This window comes from Nycticebus coucang, chromosome 16 (assembly GCF_027406575.1).
Source record: "Nycticebus coucang isolate mNycCou1 chromosome 16, mNycCou1.pri, whole genome shotgun sequence".
NCBI classification, from domain to species: domain Eukaryota; kingdom Metazoa; phylum Chordata; class Mammalia; order Primates; family Lorisidae; genus Nycticebus; species Nycticebus coucang.
The window spans coordinates 89516773-89538558 of record NC_069795.1 but is presented as its reverse complement, the minus strand read 5'-3'; the positions used below and the strand labels follow the sequence as shown (position 1 = coordinate 89538558).

Genomic DNA, 21786 nt, shown 5'->3' with positions numbered 1-21786 from the left:
GTCTGGATGGACAGAGGATGGGGGAGAAGTGGGAAGGGTGGAGGGGCTGGAAGGGTATCCAAGTGGCAAAGGCGGGGCTGGAGCCCAGTAGAATTCTAACTCAGCCACTTTCTAGCGGTGTTTGTACTGGGGCAAGTGGCTTTAACCTCTCAGAAGCCTGTTTCCTCGTTTATGAACTAATAACAATAACAATTTTAAAAACCCATTAGATTGCTGCGAGGATTAAATGAAAGAATATCTGTCAACTGCCTCTCAGCGCAGAGTTCGTTCTCGGCGGGATGTATGTAGGGGATGGGGAGGGGAAGTTCCACCAAGGCCCTGCGGGGGCGCTTTGGCGACTTTCCCGCGGCGGGACCCGAGCGAGAGCGGTCTGTGGTCCCCACGCCGCAGCCAGAGCCGCTTCCCCCGGGGCCGGCAGTGCGGGGTCCTTGGCCGGGGAGCCCCAGCCCACAGAGCTTGGGGGAGGCTGCGGTCCGAGCCAGCTCCCTGCCCCCACTTGCGCCGCCTGTGCCCGCTACAAGCGCCTTTGATCTGCAACCTTCAGGGGGATTAAGAGCCCGAGAGCCCCGCTCCCCGGGGTCCCCCGCTCCCGCCGCCTTCCCTCAGGGCTGACCTCCCAGTTGGCGGCGCGGGCTGGGGGCTGGCTCCGCCGCCGGTGGTCCCTGCAGCTCCCCGCCGCCGCGCCTCCGGGCAGGCCACTTGGATTACAAGGGCAGCAGCCGCGGCCTGCGGCTTTGGGGAGCCCCGAGGGCTGGGGTCGGTGGGCGTTCCTGCCTATTTTGGCCCAGGAATCTGTGTAAAGTGTTTAAAAAGAAAAACTCTCCAGAGGAGGAATAACCTTTTCTTAACATCTGGGGCTCAATTAGCTAATGACAGCAAAGCCTTCTCCGGTGTCGCTGACCCCTGGGCTGCAGCCCGGCTCCCCCACCCCCGGTATTTATACAGCTGCGGCCCCTCACTGGGACGGGGGCAGGGGGCTTGACTGGGTTATCTCGGCGGAGATTCGCCGCCCACCCCAAAAAGGAGAAAGAAAAGGCTTAGCACAGGGTTCCACCCACCCGTCAGCCCTCCTCGTCCTCCTCGAGGCCTCCATCTTCCTCCCCCCTTCTCTTCTGTTACCTCTCCCTCTCGCCTCCTCTGTCCTCTGCTTTGTTTCAGCCTGTCTTCCTCACTCCTCCACTCTCTCTCCCCATCTCCTCCCTGCCCTGCCCGCTTCTCTTTTCTCCCCTCTTTCCGTCTTTTCTCTCTCCTCCCGGTGGCCTCCCCTCTCTCCCACTCTCTGAATAGCTCCCTTGTTCCCTTGCTGTGTTCCTGTCTCTCCCTCACACTAGTGCTTCCTCCACACCTTTGTCTCTCCCCTCTCAACCTCTGAATGGCTCTCTGTCTGTCCTCCCAGAGGTGTGTCCTGCCCTGGCTGCCAGGCAGATACCCTGGGGGAACAGGCCCAGTGCTGGGCCACTTCCTAGCCAAGTGTCCTTCCCAGCCAAGTGTCCTTCCCACTGCTGAGCTGGGTAGGCCTGTGGCTGGGCACTCGAGGGTTGACCCCATCTGCAGTGTGGGAAGTGTGGGAGAGCTGCCTTTCAGGCTCTCCATGGTTAGAGCCAGAGGGCTCCCCAGAGCCTTCCCTAGACACCCCACTGTTCCAGCTACTGGAATCTTACCTCCCCTGGAGGCTTCTTCCCTGACACTCCACCCATTCCTACTCCTCCAACACCTTGCCTGGTATTTTGTACCCAGGCACAAGCGCAGGCACACATTTTCCTTTTTGTGTTCCTTAAGCACAGTTAAAACAGGTTGGAATTTCTTTATAAAAAAAAAATACGCTAATACTAAGCAAAAAGGTGGTAAAGTGAAGAAACTATAAATAGCAGGTAATAGTCATGTCCAAAGGCAGTGCAGAGTATCAAAAAGCACAGGAGTAGGAATGAAAGGAGCTGGGTTCAACTAAGACAATTGTTTAAACAATTCTGTAATTCCTCATCTGTAAACAATGGGCATAGTAGTTATTATTCCATAATGAAACAAAGTGATCCTTTGTTAGGGCATTTGCTTTTTTGTTTTCCTGGAGAAAATCTTTTTCTTCCTGGAGTCTATAATTTTTCGAGGATAAAGCTATGTTCCAAAACTCTACCTCTTACTTTTTGAAATACACTTGAAGCTCTCACACCCATTGCAGACTCCTCTGTGAAGGCTTGAGATCCTTTTCACCAAAAAAGACAAACATGGAGAACGTTTGCAGAACAATGAGCAGAGGGGACGATGAGAATTCTAGAGTCACTGAACACTTTGGTTGATACTGGGTAGGACCCTGGGCTACTGCAGTAGTTTTCTTAGGGCATCTTCAAAAACTAAAAGAAAAGGGTACTACTGCTCCAGTTTACACTAGGAGAAACGGAGAAGCCACTGTCCACGGACCACAGCTATCTCGGGGCAGAAAAGAAACTTGCTTGCCTCTAGAACCTAAAAGGGTTTCTCCCGGAGGGTAAGAGGCAGAAGAGAAAGTTTGCTCGGAAGCCTTCGGTAGCCGGAGGACCTGGGCACCGGAGGACACAGCTGCCGCACTTTCTGGGAAGCAGAGGTAGGTGGGTTTCACAAAGGACCTGGAGCTGGCCTGAGCCTCGGTGCAGGCGGAAGGGGGTGGGCAGCCGCGAGCAAGGTGGAGGGTACTGAGACCTTGGTGCTGCTGCTGCTGCGCCCGCGCCCTCGGCCGCCCCCGGCCCCAGCTCTCCCCGCTCCTGGCCAGCTGCTGGCGCCGGATGGAGAGTCCTGAGAAGGCTTAATTTGCAGGAAGACATTCCCATCAGATCTCGTCGCTGCAGCCGAGCGTTGCTGCCGGGGGTCGGGCTGGGCTCCTCCCAGCAACCCTCCCCTGGGCGAGGAGCAGAGACGGTGGCAGCAAAAACTGGAGCCCCGGTGCCGGGGAGGCTACGAGGGGCCGAGGCCTTTGAGGGCTTCGCTGCCACTTGCCAAGGTCAAGCAAACCCTCCCAAGCTCGGGAGGCGAGCGCTGCGTAAGCCGGGCAGCGAGCGGCCAAGGGCCGGAGGTCGGTGTCCCCAGCGGGGCCGGCCAGAGCGAACGCCTGTCCGCCCAGTCCCGGGCAGGTGCTCCGAGACTCGGGGCGGTGTAGGGGCAGGCGGGGATAAAGACCTGGACCCAGGCTACGGACTCTGGCGGAAATGGATACTAATTAGGGACGTCTTAATGCTAATGTGCACCTGGCTGGGCTTTTCCAGATTTGAGAAAGGGTAGAGTGGAAGAGAAGTTCCGGAAACAGAAACTTCCAGAAGCACTTGATTCCAAGGTAAAAGACAAAGACAATCCGGGCTCTACTGCTCACCCTCTGCATGGTCTCAGGAAGAGGAAGTTACTTAGGGACTGTTGGAGCCTCGGTTTCCTTCTCTGAAAAAGAGCACGGGTCGAGTTTCTTCTCAAGCTCAGTCACTCTGTCAGCAAAAAGATGGAAGTCTGGCTCTTAGGTTGCTCTCAGAGGATTGAGTGGGGACAGGATTGCTGGAGGTGTGTGCGTGGGACGGCAGAGTTCCCGGGGAGGCAGGGCATCCAGAGTCACCGGAGCAGATGCACCTTGCCAAGGGCCTGTGGCTGTATCCGCTGTTGCTCAGAGGTCAAGGGTCGGGGCAGGAGAGGGAGGCTAAACTAAGGTCCCAGGATTGATGGCGGAAGAGTCAAAAGGAGGTCTCTGCATGGTGAAAGGAGACAGAGAAGGGTGGGGAGCAGGGTAGAGGAGTGGGCAGTTTATGGTTGGAACTGAAGGGAGGGATGGGTTGAAGATGCCAAGGAGATGGAAGGGAGATGACTTAGAGAGTCAAGTCCTGAAGGAGACTAAGGGCTGGGAGCCAGAGTGCAGCTGGGAGGTAACAGAAGGAAACAAGTTGGAAAAGGGGGATGGAAAGGAGGGTGACAGTCAGCAGACTGTGAGGAGAGGGACCCTCTTCACTGGCCTTACTCAGCTTAGTGTCAGGAGACCTCGCTGTTGTTCACAAACTAAGGAATCAGCGTGGACCTGGGAAGAATCCCTACTATGGAGATGAAGCAGGAGTCGAGTAGGAAGGATGGAGAGGCTGATGGCAGGAATGCAGCTTAGAGAGGTTCCAGGAAATTGAGAGTGAAGTAATGGAAACCTCTGAGGAGACGGCAAGGAGACTGACTTGTGCCCTTTTCTGCCTTGTCTCATTGCATTCCCCCCACCCAGTGTGGTAAGTGTTAATTCCATTTTACAGATGGAGAAACTGAGACTCAGTGATCAAGAAATTCTCTCAAGGTCACTCAGTTGGTGATAATAAAATGAAGCCATGGTTTGAACCCAGATTTGCCTGCTCCTGAACTTCTGTTACATTCCACTGGGCAAGGGTCCTGACCCTGGGGCCTCAGCAGTTCTTCCCCAGGTGTGGCCATCCTAGGGCACTGACCCATTTGTCTGGAAGGAAGGGGTTGGTCTTTTAACCCAGTGCAGACTGTCTGAGCCGGCCTGAACAGAGCAGGAAGCCTCTACCCACTGAAAGGAGGCGGGGAGGGGGTTACAGTGGGTATTTTTCCCCCCTTAAATGGGATAAAACCAGGTCATGTTAGTTTTCTCTTAATAGTTCCCTGCCTATATACATAGGTCTATTTCTTTTTCTTTTTTTTTTTTTTTTTGCAGTTTTTGGCCAGGACTGGGTTTGAACCCACCACCTCTGGCATACGGGGCCGGCGCCCTACCCCTTTGACCCACAGGCGCCACCCCATAGGTCTATTTCTAAAGCTGTATAGTACTCCTATGCATAGATAATTACATTTTTTATTTATTCCTCTACTGAACATATATAAATTATCTCCAAAGTTTTTCAATCACAGTGAACATCCTTGCAAGAATATCTTTGTATAGATGGAAGTATTTCTAGAGGATAGATTATAAGAAATGGCAGCAATGGGTCAAGGGTGTGCTTGTTTTAAATTTTTATAGATAGTACTAGACTTCTAGAAGGTATACTAATTTATTCTCCCACCATCAAACTATGAGTATGCCCACTCACATCCTTGCCACTGGGCATCTCATCAATATATTGTATATATATACACACACACATATACATATATTACTGGGGGGGTGGTCTAGTGAGTGAAAAAGAGCTTTTCGCTTTTGTTTTCATTTGTATTTCCTACAGCTTAGGCAAAGGCCCATTAGCTGAAGAAAGCATTATGAAGAACCAAAGAAGAGCTCCTGAGCAAATTGCAGAGATCTGGGGTGGCTCTAAGGAAGAACAATGTCAGTACCTACGGAATTCCTTTTTGTGGGGGAGGGGAGGAGATGACTCAGCAGCTCTGGGTAAGGACTAACTACCTAGGATCTCATGGCCAGCAGCCAGATACTGGGAGACACCTGGGACCACATGGGCTGTAAGGTCAACCTAACAGGCTGCATGAGACAGAAGATGGCAGTTTTCAGGGAGGGCACAGGAAGGGTTCAGCTCCCTGAAGGATGAGGGTCAGCAGGGTGGGGTAAGGCTGGCTCTGGATGCTAAATGAAAATGGGGATATCCATAGTTTAAAGAGGTGAGTGATGGGAGATATTGGGACACAAACTAAGCTAGCAAAGGTGGGATTTGGGTAGGTGGAAGCTGGTGGCAGCACTGTCCCCTGCCCATATACACATCCGCCCAGCCCAGTGATGATGGTAACATACCTGATATTTTTTTTTTTTTTTTTTTTGTAGAGACAGAGTCTCACTTTATGGCCCTTGGTAGAGTGCCGTGGCCTCACACAGCTCACAGCAACCTCCAGCTCTTGGGCTTAAGCGATTCTCTTGCCTCAGCCTCCCGAGCAGCTGGGACTACAGGTGTCCGCCACAACGCCCGGCTATTTTTGGTTGCAGTTTTGGCCGGGGCCGGGTTTGAACCCGCCACCCTCAGTATATGGGGCCGGCGCCTTACCGACTGAGCCACAGGCGCCCCCCATACCTGATGTTTTTTGAATGCTTACTGTATAAGACAGTACTCTGTTTCAATTTATTGAGTGATTTTTGTCCTTGAAACAATTCTATGAGAAAAGTGTAATTATTATCCCCATTTTATAGATGAGGATGTGAAGGCATAAGTTTAAGTTGCTTACCCAAAGTTGCACAGATAGAAAGTGGCCAGGCTAGGATTCAGACTCAGGCCATGGGGCTTCAGAGTCCATATGTCCAACCACCACATACATGGCTTTTCAGGTTCTCTTGGCCAATATAATAACAACTACCATTAATTGAGAGCAGACCAGGCACACTTAATTTTTGTCTCTAAAGATTACAACAAGCCTATGAAATAGAAGGTGCTATTCTTAATTTATAGATGAGGTTCAGAGAGGCTGAGTATGTTGACTAAGATCACACAGGTGAAAAAGAACTTGAGCCAGACTTTGCACATAGATCTGCATGAATCAAAAGCCCCTGTCCCTTCCATATCACCATGGGGTCTTTGACAACCTAAGGAGAGAAGAAATCATACAACCACAGAGTGGTCCCCCCTCCAAATGCCTGTCTCTGCAGAGATGAGAGCATGTGAATACAGCCTGGTGGGAGCTTCTACTACTCCTGCTTTTGTGCGTGTGGAGGTAAGGGGGGTCAAGGGGATGTATGCCATATTGGTTTCTCCATCAGTAGGGCAGATCAGGAAGCAGGGTAGCAGTTTGGGAAGAGGGTCTGGGGAAACCATCCATTTCCTATTTCTCCGCCCTCCCGCCTCCTCTAGTTTTAACTAAAGCTTGACCTGGTACCCTAGACAGAGCTGGTTTTTTTCTTTCTTTCTTTTTTTTTTTTTTAGAGACTAAAAAACTTACTCACAGCAAGTTTGGGCTTAGGTGAGTCTTGCGAGTTGCTGGGACTACAGGCACTACAATGCCTGGCTATTTTTTTTGTTGCAGTTTGGTCAGGGCCGGGTTCAAACCCACCACCCTCAGTTTATGGGACCAGTGCCCTTACTCACTGGTCACAGACGCCACCCAGACAGAGCTGCTTTTGAAGAGCTTCATGCTTCCAACCTGGGTGACTCAAGAAGGTCTACCATTTGACCTTGTAGGTCTACCTGTTAAATTGAGCATTACCCTTTCTAAGGGTACATGTAAACGTGCAAATTACCCTTGGACCTAGAAGCATGGTGAAAAGGATATATCAGTCATTTACAACTTCCTGTGAATTAGTTTGTTAGCTAGGACAGTGTTTCTCAAACTAGGCTGCTTAAGACTTCCCAAGTTCTCTGAATATTTTAAACGTTTGAATGTAAATTTCAAAGATATTAACATAGTTTAGCAGTTATAAAGACAGAACTCTTTGCAGGTGAAGATTTTCATTGACTAGAATTTCAGTTCCTTAAGTTGATATTGCTCAAATAGGGGTCTGTGAACTTCTGGAAATTCTCAGATGGGATCATGAGAATTGCTTTTCATTTCAAGAGTTGTGTCTGTTCATTACACAAGTTTGGGAGACACTAAGTAATAGCTAGATGGGAGTGACCTCTGTCAAGATGGGCCTTTCCAGCCCCAGTGCCATGGTTACCAAGGTACTGGGGTCCCAGAGATCTGGGTTCTAGTCTTGGTTACTCAACCACTGGAGGCCTCGGTGTTTTCAGGTGTAAAATTTACTCACTCTTGCATCTTTGTGGCTTCCTTTCTGCTAGGCCTCTGCTGGTTGCTGTGAGGGATAGGAGATGAATGAGATTTGAGTCCCACCTAGGAGGCCCAGACAAGCTTAAGGTGCTGAACATGGATGGCACCCTTCTATTTGGCACTTCCATGGCAGAGGGAAGATAGAAGCTAGAAGTATCTGGCAGAGGAAGAGGTTGCTTCTGCAGTTGTGCTTTGCAGCACAACACTTTGAGCTTGGCCCTGAGCCAGACCACAGCAGGAGAGGGGTCAGGCCCTCCAGGCTGAGTGGATTGTTGGGGTAGGCTTGAGGGGAGAGCCTGGGTGTGAAGTACATCAGAGGACTGGACCTATAGCCTGTAAGGCACAGGAGAACATCATGAGGCTGACTCGGTTTAAGGGCCTCTTCAAGATCACACAGCCAGATGTGGCCCTGCAGATAGCAAGGAGTAGGCAAGAATTTTTTTCAATCTAAAGCTTAGTTCTTAGCCTCAAGAATGTTTTTAGTAGGTGCAGCCCAGGTTGACAATCCCCCTTCCACTGTATACTCCACGAGCCTAAACCCACATCTTGTCCAGCCTTCAGAGTTGTTGAGACCTGTAGGCTCACACACCTGGGGGTCATTTTAATTTTATTTCCATTCAACAGAACAACCACAACAACATCCTGGTTGAAACCAAGGCAGAGGGAAATCTTTAGCTTACCCTTCTCAGCCCCAAGCCCTTGGGCTGCAGTAATAGAACTCAGAATCAAGCTGGAAAGAGGTGTGAAGACAGACCCCAACTTGCACAACTTATTGGAGGGGGTGGGGGGAGTGAGGGTTGGGGCTCCAATGGCCTTCAGCTTACAGGGGCTATAGTTCCCAGTCTTCAGCATGAACAGCCTTGCCTCCACTGAGCCCCCAGAGACTTCTCCCCTCCTTTGCTGTGGGAGATTCTCAGGTTGTGCCTGCCCACTGGAGTCTGAAGAAAATTCAGCTCTTATACAGGACTCTCAGGTCCATAGCTACCCGGCCTGTGTGGGCAGAGAGGGCACTCATTGCCCCAGAACTGACAGGACAGTGATCACCAGAATGAGGTTGAGCCACAATGCCCTGGTGTCTTGTGCCCACTTCTCTCAGTGAGGCTAGCTAAGCATCTATCATAGGTACCTGAGAGGATGGCTGTGAACCCTAGGTTTGCCTTCTCTAGTTTGGGTTTTCTTTCTGTTACCATGACTACCACAACCACTACCACTGGCACATTTCAGTTCCTACCACTATCACATTTCCATTTCCACCACCACTGCCACCATTATCTCTCCCTTGGCTACCCCCACCATTGTCACCACCTCCACACCCACCACTGCTGACACCTGCATCACCTCCATCATCATCATCTCCTGCATCCATCACCACTGTTTCCTCCCCACCTCCACCAGTATCACAGCCAAAGACATTCCACCACCACCATCTCCACTATCGTCACCATCTCCATTTCCACCACCGCTACCGCTCTCCCCTCCCCTACACTTGCATTGCCATGACCAGCACAGTTAACCCACCCATGGCACCCTCTGCCCATTTTAATCCATCCATGGGACACAGAAATAAAGAACTGCTATTAGGGCTAATCCTTCAGCCTCTTTCATTTGTCCCCAACCCCACAAAGGCTAACTATAGACCCCATTTCCCCAGTTTTTCTTTGGAGACTTCTCATGGAAGATGAAGTTAAATGCCTTGCCCTCTAAGTTAAGGAAGATTATGTGTCTCTTGCCGTTCCTGATTTACCAGACCCATCATTCTGTCCTAGAAGGAAATTGGATTACTCTGACAGAATGTGTTCTTTGGAAAGCAATGCTGGTTATTACCTAATTCCTTATGACCTAGTGTTTGCAGATTGATTTTTTGACGACGCGTCCCAGTAGTTTTCTATTATAGCATCTTGGCTGATGGGCCCAGCACTTCCAAAGGCATCTGCTTTCCCCTAATTTTAGAGAGAGGCAGGGACAGGCTGCCTAGGTCTCTCTTCTCCAGGCACCTCACCAGTTCTCCATAAATCCCCTCAGAGTGAGAGCTAGTGATTTGACTCCAGCGTGGGCCAACTCCTTAAGTACCTAAGCATGTAAGTCATCAGGGCCTGTGGCTGTGAATGCACAAGTTCTTTTCCTATCCCCTTGGCTTCTTGCCCTCTCGTGATTCCACGCAGTGCCTCTTTCAGTTTTCAGATCACAGCTGACCTTTTTAGGCTAAGAAAAAATTAAAAGCCTCTGCTTTTTTAGTGTCATTGCTTATAAGCTTTCTTTCCCCATCTAAAAAATGAGCCAAGGTTCTCTTTTCCCCCTTTCTTTGGCCTGTTATAGTTAGAAAATGTTTTCTTATTCTTTTGCTGCCTTGTGCGAGCTCTATCTCATTTCTTTTTCCAAATGACTCTTCAGATTTTATCTCCACAGCCTTTTGTGATTTCTTTGTGTGTACCCCTCCTTCGGAACCTGGCCTGATTTCCACTCTCTTTGGCATGCCCATTATCATTACAGTTCTCTGGGAAGCTTTCTGCATAACTAACACGTAATCTGTGGGTTCCTTTTAGCTGTTTTATGCATCAGGATAGTTTCATTCTCTTCTCCTAATTTTGTTGCCTTATGTGGAAATGTCCAGCTCTCCTTTGAGAGTGCTTGTGGTTTTCAACCTCAGTCTCTCTGCTTTTCATCTTGGTTCTCAAAGCCTGGTACAGAAAGCTTTGAGGAAGGGCCAATATCCGAGTCTTGTTTGAGTTCCTGCTCTTCTTCCTTTCTCGCAGGTGGTGTCTGTTCACTTTTCTCAATACTCCTTTCCATTCCCTAGAGCTTTTAGCATGTGAGTGGTCAGCATCTGTTCCCTAGGACCCAGGCTCAGGGTACCCAAGAATGGGGAGGGGACCAGCATCTACATCTGGGCCCTGGACCCTACAGTGCAGGTGGGGGACAATTATTAGGAGTGTTTGGTCACCGTAGGGGCTCTCTCCATTCACAGACCCATTTGTTCGTTCTCAGACTCCTTCATTCCCTTCACAAACTGACAGCTCAGAGGGCAGATGAGCCTTCCTGAAAATTAGGTCAATAATGGTTCAGCACACCAACTGGTAGGGTGCGCAGACCTCAGGTCAGGTCAGTTACACAGAAGGTGGTGAGGGAAAAGCCTGGCGACAGTAGTGTGTGAGTGATGTGCTTTGCCTCTGCACTAGAGGAGCCCGCTCCACAAAAGCCTATTCCAGTAGGGTCTTTAAAGTTAGGAATGTGTTTGCCAAGAGACACATTCCAGGCAGAAAAGGATGTACAAAGGCAGAAAGGGACACCTGGGCCTGGCTACCTGCAGCAAACTCCATACCCCACGAGAGCCCATGGTCCTCTCAACCCTCCCATGGTCTAAATAGGCCATGCTCCTTTCAGTGCCTCCCCAGGACTTCCCAGTGTTTCCAGAGTCATCTGCAAACTTGCGTCTTCAGTGAAGGTCAATCAGTGAAGGTCATCCCTGGGGGGAGTCTCTAAACCCCCTCACTCCCCTTTCCTCAAGGCTGTGGCAGTAGGGGGACTCCATGAACCTCTCCTGGGCTTCCTCAAGGAGGGGCTGCTCTCTTCTCCAGGATGCAGCTAAGCATCCTTTACATTCTTGATTACGTTTCTTATGTCTAGACAAACTAGAAAATACAGATTAGTAAAAATGTTCAAATAGTTTCAAAAATCATGTATAATCCTACCACTCAGGGTTAACTCTGTTGGTATTTTGATGTATATCTTCCCAGATGTGTAATTTCCTTTAGCAAAATAAGGTGTCCACATAGACATCTTTCAGAAGTACATACAAGTCAAGCCTGTTATTGTAAACGGCTACATACATGGTAGTACTCCACTATGCAATGGGACTGTCGTTTGTCTAAACCTGGAAGCTTGATGAAGGGCACTGACTGAACAAAAATGAGGAAGGGGCTCTGTAGAGTCCCCTCTGCTTCTTCCACATTCCTTTGGAACACAGTGTTTTTGTTTTTTTTTAAGGTCGATTCTTAATATGTTGCCCTCAGTAGAGTGCCTTGGCATTATAGCTCACAGCAACCTCAAACTGTTGGACTCAAACAATTCTTTTGTCTCAGCTTCTGCAGTAGCTGGGGCTACAGGCGTCTGCCACAGCGCCCAGCTATTTTTAGAGACGGGGTCTTGCTCTTGCTCAGGCTGGTCTCCAACTCCTGAGCTCAAGCGATCTACCCACCTCACCTTCCCACAGTGTTAAGATTACAGGCGTGAGCCACTGCACGAGGCTGAGCCCAGTGTTTTGAAGGTGGTAGAAAGTGCACTCTGCCTAGTAAAGAGATGGGACATTGAACCATTGAATGCTGCTTCTTCCACCTTTGTGTATCTGTCCTACGGCTATCCAGGCATCTCTCTGAGCCTCATCCTCTTTGACATTTTTTGAGGTATTTAACACAACTCACCACTCCCCGCCACTCCCTCTCAACTTCCTTTCTCTCTCTGGCCTTTCTGATGACACTCTCCAGTCCAGCGTAGCTCTTGTGTTTTAGCTTTTCTTCTTAGTTTCTGGAACTGGAAACTTTTCCTCTGGCTACCATTAGACGTCTGTACTTGCCAAGGCTCTGTTGTCTCCTCCTTCCTTTCTGCCTCTCCCCACCTCTTCACAGTCAGTTGGTTCCCTTTGGATGACCCATCTAGTTCTGGACATTTAAGGGCCCAAACTATCTTTGGCCATCTCTCTTTCCTGAAATCTATATGTACATAGTCAATGGCCTAAAGAACATCTCCATCAGATGCTCAACATTTCCGTATCCCAGATCACTTCCCCCAGACTGCACCTCCTCTGGGGATCTCTGTCTCAGTGACCGCTACCCATCATCTAAGCCAAAAGCCAGGAGCCACTGTGAATCTAGTCTTTCCCTTCCACAGCCTCTCCTCCACTCCCTTACACAACTTTGTCCTGATGGCATCAGGATCTTCCTCTGGCCCCACCCTGCTCTGCTCCCACATCTGCTACAGTCAAGCCATGGGATCTTCCTCCTGGACTGTGCCCACAGCCTTCTCACTGCTTCTCCACCTTCGGATTCTCCTACAACCCACCTACTCACAGGATACTTTTCTTAAAAAAATTTAGGCATTATTTGTAAATACTAAAATGCATGTACTTTAACTGTACAATTTGATGAATTTTAATAAATATATTACATGTGTGTAACTACCACTCGAGTGAAGATATAGAAAATTTCCATCATCCCTTAACATTCCCCAGAACACTTTTTAGTCAATCCCTTTTCCTATAGGCAGTCTGTCCTCTGATTTCATCTGTAGATTCGTTTTGCCTAGTTTATAGAATTTCTCATAAATGGAATCATATAGCCTGCATTCTTTCTTCACTCAGCAAAATGTTTTTGAGATGCCTTCATGTTGTCACTTAAAAGTGAGTATTTATGTTAAAACTTTTAAAACTATTAAAACTTTTCATTGGCTTATCATTACCCCAAATTCCAGGACCCTGAATGATCTGGTCTCATCTCACACACTGGCCACCCTTGAACTTTAACCTTTAAGAATACTGAACCATTTGTTCACCTGCACAAACGTGGCTTTTCATGGGCTGAGTCCTGCGGCTGGAATCCCTCATCTCCAATGCAGTTTGCCTGGCTAACTCCTACTCATCTGGCAGTGTTCTGTTTAGATGTCGATTCTGTGAGGCTTTCTCTGACCTGTTCCCACCCCCAGGACAAAGAGTCTGCCAGCTGCACTATAATGGACTGTGTCCACTACTCTCATCACCCCTGAACCCCCACCCTTCACCCACTGAATGGATTCCTTTCTTGGCATGACTCCTGTGTCTGGCATGTTATTTATCATTAGGCCCACTGCACATGTTCCTGTACTTGCGTAACCCCGTTGCTATGCTCAGAGGGATAGAAAGATTTAGTCTGTTTCCAGAAATCCTTCCTGTAGAAGACACTCTTGTTGCCTAACCCAACGGCCGTTCCCTACAGTCTTCCTTGCTAACAGACCCAGATCTTGTTCAAGCAGCCATGTCCTTAGAGATACCTTTGCCAGTGATTGGTTGAGGAGTGATCCTGTTCTAGCCAAGGAGACATTAGGAGGACATTTTCTATGGACTTATGGGGTAGCTCTTTCTCCCTGAAAAGAAGAAATGAAAGGTAAATGCTCCCTTTTCTGCCTCTCCCTTTCCTCTTGTTTGGGAACCTATTGTGTGAGGGTGTGATGTTCAGGGTTGTAGCACCTGACTGTGACCATGACAAAAAGGCCAAGAGAAGTACAGAGACATCAAGCCAGACTCTGGCATTACTAAAAAGGATGTAAATAGACCCCACCCCCACTGTCCAACTTCCTGTTATGTGAGGTAATTAAATCACTTTACTGCTTAAGACACAATTAGTTGGATTTTCTGATATTTACAGATGAAGGCATTCTTATCTGATAAATTTTGTGAGTAACCTTTTTATTTTGAGACAATTATAGAACCTGTACATTTTTACGAGACTATGAAACACTTTATATCCAGATGGTGGTACAGAGCAGCCTGCAGTGATCTCCCCAGGGGATCGTATCATGGCCACTTGGAGTGCACCTCCAGAAATTTCTTCCATCCTTACTTCTCAGTCTCTGCATCTCTTGAGCCTCACTTGGGAAAAAGGAAAAGGCTTCCTCCTTTGGGCTTCTGACCCAGGCTGTTCTTCAGTCAGTTCCAACTAGATTTCCCTCCCTTTCGAGCTGGGGAGAAAAGATTTCAGGTCCCAGATTATCTTCTTAGCAGTCCACAAAAGAGAAATTATTACTCCATTTTGTAGAAAAGATGAAACTCAGATTAGTAAAAACCTGAGCAAGATTACACAGTTAGTAAAGGAGGCTCCCCACAGTCAGATCTTCTCCAACTCTTATCTGCTTTATGCCTTAACGCCTGATCTCCTTGGGTTTAAATAACTCCCATATCAAGCAGGGGTAGCGCATATTGCGTTGGGTGGTGGCCTTGAAAATGCACCTACTTCAGTGAGTGTGATTGACCGAGGACCCCAGCTGCTGAGGCCACATTGCCCATGGCTGCTTCACGCCAAATGCTGAGCATAGGAGGGGGACTTAGATAGGACCAATCCTGGGAGACACGTGAATCCTGTGAAGATAACTTTAGCTCAAAGACTCTATGTTGGCTTGACCAGAACCTTCTTAGGACCTTCTTGAGTCTGAGACTCTGCCCATTCAACCCTCCTTCCTTCCCCCTCTTCCTTGAAGGAGTCAGACACGCATCCCCATCCGATAGTTCCCACCTCCCCTAGCTCACTTCCCTTTTCCCTTCACACACGTTTTCCCCAATACATCTTCTGCATACCTAATCCTGTTTGGGGGTTTGGGTTCTTAGACCAAAACTATGTGCTGTGGTTTTTAAACCCCCAAACCCAACCTGGCAACCTGTATGTAAAGCACGTGGCATGCACTATGTAAGCTGTGTGGCTTATACTCTTCTCTTTTCCTCTTGTTGGAGGGGGAGTTAACAGTGGCCAGACTAAGAGGCTGTTCCTGTCTCCAAGAGGAACAAGAAAGACCCCTGAGACCAGGAGAATGTGCACGTACGTAACTGAAAACCTATGTGTCCTGAGATTCAGAGAGGCTGAGGGATTCACCTGCGGGCGCACAGCTCATGCCCAAGTGCCCACACACAGATGCATGAAACAGGGAGACAAAGTCAGGGTGGAGAAACAAAGGGTCAGGATGTAGTGTGGGGCAGGCAAGGGACATGAGGGAAGCAGCCCCTTCCTGCCCCTCCCACCTGACTTCCCAGGCAGGTCTGTATGTTTTGGTGTCATGACAACTGGCTGCGAGGGCTGTGTGTGGAAAGTAAAGCTTAACCTTAGGACACTGGGGGCCTGGATGGGCCTAGAATGACATCCATGACCTTTCAGCCTCGCAGCCTTGCTCCAGCCTGGAGACACTGTCCAGCCCAGCCAAGCCCCTCATCATCAGGAAATGCCTTTCTCTGCTCAGTCTTGCTTCTTATCTAGCCTGTTGGGCTCTCCTGCTTGGCTATAGTAACTTGTCTAAACCCTCTCCATCCCTTAGTTCTAGTCTCACCTCCTCCTGAAAGCCTTTCCTTATTTCCTCAGGCCACACAGCCCTTTTCTTCCTCTGAACTCATCTAGCAGTTACTGTACTAACTGTTGCATTCACATCCTGGCATTTGCTCTTTGCCCCACCCCATGCAATGATCTCCTAATCGGTGCTAGGCACTGTGCTAAGTGCTGAATGCCCCATACGTGTCTTCTGGCTAAGTCTACTCTAGGCTTACTAGACTTCAGACAGGGAGCAGCAGATCATTTAGCATTTGCAGACCACTTATGACCAGGAGAGGCTCCTGGCAGCTCCCAAACTAGGCAGGACAGAGGGTACAGGAGGCAGTTTATGAGAGCCTTGGACTGGGAATCCAGACAGGTCACTGTCTGAGTCTTGTTTTCCTCAGCTATAAAATGAGGATGATGGTACCTACTTCACAGACTTGTTTTAAAGACAAATGATATGACGAGATAATATATGTAAGGTAACAAACACAGTAATTGATGTGTCAGGCCTCTGCCTTTCTCCACGCCACCCTGACTCTGAACTCCCTGTCTAGATCAGAGAGTTAAATTAGGAGATGCTTGTCTTCTAGAAGCTTACCATTGTGTTCCTCACACACTTGCACTCACTGAGTCCTCCATCAATGGTGGGCCAGGAAGTAGCATTCCTGTATCAGAGATGCTGGAGCTAGGACACAGAGGGCCAAGTTCCACCCAGCTCGCAGAGCAAGTAAGCAGTAGAGTGTGTTCAGACTCAGAACAGAGCTATAAGACAAGCCCTAAGTAAACAGGGAGCTCTTGAGTGACAACACTTGGACGGTGTCAGTTCTGTCCAAAGAATTCTATAAATTCAAAACAGCCAAGAAGTATTTGGAAAAAGAGGTAGAATGAGGGGAGACTTGCCCTATCAGATATCAAAACACTACCAAGCTGTACTCATTAAAATGGTGTTGTGCTGGCATAGGACAAGACAAACGGATCGATGGCACAGAACAGAGAACTTCCAAAGGATTCTGGATCAAGGGGAATTCAGTACATGATAAAGTAGCATTTAAAAGCAGTAGGACAAACTTTCAGTTACAAGATGAATAAATTCTGGAGATCTAATGTATAGCATGGTAACTATAGTTAATTATACTGTATGGTATACTTGAAATTTACTAAAAGATTAGATTAGATCTAGGCTTGGCTCCCATAGCACAGTGATTACATACTGGGGCTGGCAGGTTCGAATCCAGCCTGGGCCTGCCAAACAACAATGACAACTACAAAAAAAAAAAAAAAAATAGCTCAGCATTGTGGCGGGCGCCTATAGTCCCAGCTACTCGGGAGGCAAATCTGAGGTTGCTGAGGCAAGAGAATCGCTTAAGCCCAAGAGTTTGAGGTTGCTGTGAGCTGTGAGACTCTGTCTCAAAAAAAAAAAAAATTAGATCTGAAGTGTTTCATCACTCGCACGTGCACACACACACTCTGTCTCTGCCTCTCACTCTCACACACAAAGGTAACTATGTGAAGTGCTAGATGTATTAATTAGCTTGGTTGTGGCAATCATTTCACAATGTAATGTATACCAAATCATCACCTCAAATATATGTGATTTTTATTTGACAATTATACTTCCATAAAGCTGGAAAAAAGGCAGAAGGGAAAGGATGGACTCTTCAGTAATACCGTAGAGACAATTGGCTCTCTTTGTGGAAAAAAACCCTTAGATTCCTGTTTCACACCATTCACTGAAATAAATTCCAGATGGATGAGAGAGCTAAATGTAAAAAACCAAATCCATGAAACTATTAAAAAGTATAGGAGAATTTGTTTATAACCTTGGGGCAGGAAAGCCTTTCTTTAGCAAGACATAAAACACAGAAACCATAAAAGGAAAGACTTCTAAATTTGATTATGTCCAAATTTAAAGCTGTCCTATGACAAAAGGCACTGTAAATACTGTTAAAAGACAAGTGACAGTCTGGAAGAAGATTATCTACAACAACATTTGCAATGAAAAAGGATTAATATTCGGGATCTAGAATGAGTTTCTACAAATAACAAGCAAAAGACAAGCCCAAAAGACTAAACGGGTGATAAGAACAGACATTTCACCTAAGAGAAACAGCAAATGGCCAATAGATGTATGAAAACATGCCCAGCCTCATTAGTAGTCAAAGAAATGCAAGTAAAACCAGCACAGAGTTAACATTTTTCACCTATCAGATTTATAATTTTTGTTTTAGAAGTTCATAGTAGCGTCTGTTGGGGCGATGAACACCTTTTACGCTGTAGGTAAGAATGGAAATTGTCGTGGTGTTTGTAAAGGGTGATCTGTTCCTATTATAACAGAAAATGCCCAAACCCTTCATGAGGGCAATGGAACTCTCTTCTTGGAGAAATGCTACAAGTGCACCAGGGGACACATTCACCTGTGGAAGGTGGGGTCATAGCAGCAGTGGCAGAAATGTAAACAATTAGAAACAACCCAAATGCTCCTTGGTAGAGAAAGAGCTAAATACATCTTTGAATATATACACTAGTAATGGTTTTCTTGGGGTTTAAATGAATGAGGTAGTCCTTTACATTCTAAAATGCAAAGGTCTCATTACAGGAGAAAAGGAAGTCATAAACAAACACAGATGCACACTTCAAAACTATGCACATGAGAAAAAATATTCTGGAAGGGTGCATACGAAGCTGACAATGTCTAGAAAGGGGAGTGGGATGGTGTGGAAGCCAAGGGGGGCTTTAATCTGAACTATCTAATCTTTTTACAGTAAGTATATAGGCATATTTTATTTATGTAATAATAATAATGCATTTAAAATAATTGGAAAGATCAGCTGTTACTCAATGCAAGCAGTTTATGCCCTTACTTTTCAAGCACTGCTCCACTGCCAGTTCCCTGGGCCTGTTGCCTGGGTCCCATGCCTGGTTCCTAACTTCTGTGGCCCTGCCCCCTCACCACCGTCACTACATGAGGCTCTTAGTCTGGAGGATTGGGCATGGTCATAGCCTCAGGAGAGCATGTGGTCCAGTAAAATAAGAACTTCAGAAAAGATGTGGTTGGAAAAAGCAAGGAATGCTTCCAAGACGAGGTAGTATTTGAACTGGGATTTAAAAGATAGATAATTTTTTATCCTAACCCCCTCCAACTATGTTTAAAACTGCATAAATTTTGAATTAACAGAGAGAAATTTTGAATTAACAGAAAAATCATGGCTCAGCGCCCATAGTTCAGTGGTTATGGTGCCAGCCACAAACACCAGGGCTGGTGGGTTCAAATCCAGCCTGGGCCTGCTAAAAGCAACAATAACAACTACAACAAAAAAATAGCCGGGCACTATGGTGGGCACCTGTAGTTCCAGCTACTTAGGAGGCTGAGGCAAGAGAATTGCTTAAGCCCAAGAGTTTGAGGTTGCTGTGAGCTGTGATACCACTGCAGTCCACCGAGGGCAACATAGTGAAACTGTCTCGAAAAAAGAAAAAGGAAAAATCATCATCCATGATCCCATTACTGTAAACCCAACAACTTTCATAAGTTTCATTCAATTCTTTGTTCACAAGGCACATATTGTTAAAATATGCAATCTAAATAATGTATTCAATTACCTTTTTTTTTTTGAGACAGTCTCACTTTGTTTTTCAGCAGAGAGCAGTTGGGGTCATCATAGCTCACTGAAGCCACAGATTGCTGGGCTCAAGCAACCTTCCTGCCTCAGCCTCAAGTAACTGGGATTACAAGTGTGTGCCACCACACCCAGATAATTTTTCTGTTTTTAATAGAGATGAGGCTCTTGCTCTTGCTCACGCTGGTCTTAAACTCTTGAGCTCAAGCAATCCTCCTGTCTTGGCCTCCCAGAGTGCTAGGATTACAGACACAAGCAGCCTACCCATTTGTTTTCTTAGAGATAAGGTCTCATTATATTGCCCAGGTTGGACCCAAACTTCTCAAGTGATCCTCCTGCCTTCTGAGTACATGGAGTTATAGGCACGCCCACACTATGCAAGGTTGGTTTGTTTTTTTTAATATAACATTGTATCGTAGCCCTTTTTGATGTTATTAAGTGCTGTTTATACTACACTTGATCTTAGCCAAAAGACTGAGAAGTGATACTAAGTGATATTTATAATGATCAACTTTTAATAGCTGTGCAATATGCCATGCACTGAGCGCACCAGGATTTAATTACCCATTCCCCTATCACTGGGTGTTTAGATTGTTCTTACTTTTAATGCTGCAATGAACATCCTTGAGCGTATGTGTTTTTTTCCCCCCTTTACCTTTTAGGTTATTTCCTTGGAACAAATAAATTCTCAGAAGTGGAAATACTGGGTCACAATTTATGAACGCTTTATGGCCCTTGAAACATGTTGCCAAATTGCTTCAAAAAGTGTAGTTCCAGAATACACTGAGGGCTTTGTTAGGCAAATGTGAGTGGTATAGGATTTGGATGGGGGTCCCAATTCCAGGAAACAGTATGCATAAATGCGCTTTGACCAGGACAGACTTCTGCAATTTATCCATTGAATGCCATGACATGGCCAAGATGGAGAAGTTTATGGCAGATTCGTTGGTTGGCAAACTAAGAAGCCACTCTCAACTTCTTCGTTTCTTGGTTATTCTCCCATCAGAGAAGGTGCAAGCCAAATAGTGTCTTGCACAGCTTCTTTTGCAGCTAAAAGTGACCATGTGAATCTTTTCTGGGTTCTGGGAAGAATTCCTCCCCTCTCCACTACCTCCTTTCCTTCCTTCCCGCCATTTGTGTTTTTAACAAGTTTTACTGAATCTTTCAAACTGAGAAGTTTTGGATTGGAGGTTGGAGGTTTTTGATTTCCTGATTAAAGGGGGAAATGGCACTGACATTTTCTTTTCTTCTTCCTTACCTGAATGCAGATGTAATGCCTGGAGCTGCAGCAGCCATATCAAGATCAGAAAGCTAGACAAACATGAGGACAAAAAGCCAATGCAGTGAAGGTGGCAGGAAAGAGACAGAAAGAACCTGGGTCTTTCATGTCACCATGTAAAAGGCTAAATCAACACCACCAGCCTCTACCTTTTTCATATGTGGGAGAAATAAACCCTGTTTGATTAAACTATTAGTAGTCAGATTTTCTGTAACTTGCAGTCAAAAGCTTCCTTACAAATACAGAGGAACCTCCATAGTTGACCCACTCCTTAAGTTGACCTAATTTTCACAGACTGGACATGTATCACATGTTAGTACAATAGGCCTACTTCCTTATGTTGACTACCTCCATATGTTGACCATTTTGTTACAGTTCCTTGAGCAACTTACAGAGGTTCTACTGTATAAGATTCCACCATTAGGCCTTTTCTCTCTGGGATTTAGATTCCTGTCTTGATAGACTGGAGTTTAATGCTGTGTCTTAGAACTGGCGATGTAGATCTCTGCAGCTCAGTACTGCCTGCTCAGCATGGTCTGGATAGGATACTCTTCCTGGCTGTGGAGCTCCCAGCAGGCCTCAAAGTCTGAAACCTGCTTATCTAGTCTCTGAGCCCTGTTTGTTTTTTCAAGAGTGCTCACTAGGCCAGGCAGGGCCTTGTGTACAGAAAAAGTCCATCACTGGCTCCCTTGGAAGTCTCAAGAGAGTCCTGGACTCCTTTCTGGCCTTACCAGCTGTGTGGTCTTGGTCAAGTCACTTAATCTCTCTGAGCAACAATCTCTTTCTCTAAAATAGGGACAGTTAGGGTTGCTGGCAAGATACAGAACCACAAATCTGGTAACATACTGAGTGCTTGATAATTATCTCCCATTTGAAGACTCAAAGAGGTACAGCAAGGAGCTGCAAATCATATAGCAGAACTAGGGGCAGACTCTAGTGTGCTAAGTCTCCATCAAAGTGTGTTCCAGTGGCCACGTGGCCTTCTCTATGGAGACTTGGTGCTAGGAGTGACACAGGTTCTTTAGAAGTCACTCAGAATGGAAATTGTAGGCAACTCTGCTGTGCTGATATTCATCACATTCTGCAACAGACTTCCAGGAGAAAGAAAAAGTCTCTGTTTCTGGGCCGTGGAACCCGCAGAGCTTGCTGAGACCTCGGGAGCTGACCATGCTGTCTTCAGGCCACTGGGGTAGAGCTGGAGCTCCTTTGCATC

At 47.1% G+C, this 21786-nt stretch overlaps 1 long non-coding RNA gene across 1 annotated transcript; it reads left to right on the top strand.

Annotated features, from left to right (window-relative positions):
* The first annotated feature begins 1913 nt into the window (after window positions 1-1913).
* On the top strand, window positions 1914-20738 carry LOC128567928 (uncharacterized). Its single transcript, XR_008374957.1, has 3 exons — window positions 1914-2578; window positions 19957-20099; window positions 20563-20738. It is a non-coding gene; the product is annotated as an uncharacterized LOC128567928 (long non-coding RNA).
* Window positions 20739-21786: the final 1048 nt, after the last annotated feature.